The sequence below is a fragment of the Mandrillus leucophaeus genome, unplaced genomic scaffold (genome assembly GCF_000951045.1).
Source record: "Mandrillus leucophaeus isolate KB7577 unplaced genomic scaffold, Mleu.le_1.0 Scaffold238, whole genome shotgun sequence".
In the NCBI taxonomy this organism is placed as follows: domain Eukaryota; kingdom Metazoa; phylum Chordata; class Mammalia; order Primates; family Cercopithecidae; genus Mandrillus; species Mandrillus leucophaeus.
The window spans coordinates 171,814-173,177 of record NW_012102454.1 but is presented as its reverse complement, the minus strand read 5'-3'; positions in this window follow the sequence as shown (position 1 = coordinate 173,177).

Genomic DNA, 1,364 nt, shown 5'->3' with positions numbered 1-1,364 from the left:
GCAGTGGCTCACACCTATAATCCTAACACTCTGGGAGGCTGAGGTAGGAGGATCACTTGGGACCAGACATTTGAGACCAGCCTGGGCAATAGAGTAAGACCCCATCTCTAAATAAATAAATAAATAAATAAATAAAGTAGTTAATTTTTAAAAAGAAAAAGAAAAAAATGAAATTATTAAATAAAATAAATTAGCCAGGCATGGTGGCACACACTTGTGGTCTCAGCTACCTGGGAGGCTGAGGAGGGAGGACTGCTTGAACCCAGGAGGTGGAAGGTGCAGTGAGTCACTGTACTCCAGCCTGAGTGAGACCCTGACTCAAAAAATATATATAAGTAAGAAAATATAGAAGTAAGAAATAAAAGAAGAAAAAATAGGGCTAACAGCACCTACATCATCCTGTTATTACGAAGATGAAACGAATTTCATATTGTACCTCCAAAGCACTTAGAAAAGTGTCTAGCACTAGAGATGCCAAATACATGTTTAACCATGGAAATCTTTTAAAAATGTAATTCCATTCCTCTGCTCGAAGGCCTCCAGATGCTTCTCATGATCCTCAGAGTAAAATCCCATGCCTTCCCCAAGCTCAGCAAGGGCCCTGAAGCATCTGACACTTGGCTCTCACCCAACCCAGCTCATCCCTACTCCCTTCCTCCAAGCCCTCCTCCAGCTCCCTTCACTCTTCGTTTTTTGTTACCGACAGCTCACTAAGCTCCTTCTCCTTGTGGTTCCCTTTTCATGGAGCCCTCGTTCCCCAGGTACTCATCCAGCTGAATTTCCCCTCTTTCAGGCCGCCTGTGACTCAAATTTCATTTCCTCAAAGTACTTCCCCCTCCACCACTCCTAAGCCGCGTCCCTCTGGACACATTCACATAATCCCGGGTTGCTGACTTCGCTGAGTGTATCGCTAGCTGATAGCATCTATTTTTGTCTACTTGTTATTTTTATCCGTTAGACTTGCACACCCCTTAATGCATCAAATGGTTGGCTGTGAAAAGCAGCTTCCTTCCCCTCTCTCCACCACGGTCACTTACCGCTTCCTGGAGGCAGCTGCTGCTACCTCTTGTCAGCAAAATATTTATCCCTCCATGCCTGTAAGGGACTCGCATATTTTACTGTATTTCTTCATTTCTCAATATCAGGTTTTATCTGTTAAATTATCCTGTGGCGGATGAAGATTATGCTCTTATTCTTTTCCCAATACGTGCAACACCCTTCCCACCCTGTCTTCCCGATCTACTCCCATTGTCACTATGTTAGAAAATATTCAGTGTTTGCATGATCATGACTACATCCACGTTATTCACATTGGAGTTCTATAGTAAATGACAGTTCCTTTTTTCCTTTTTTTTTTTTTTTTT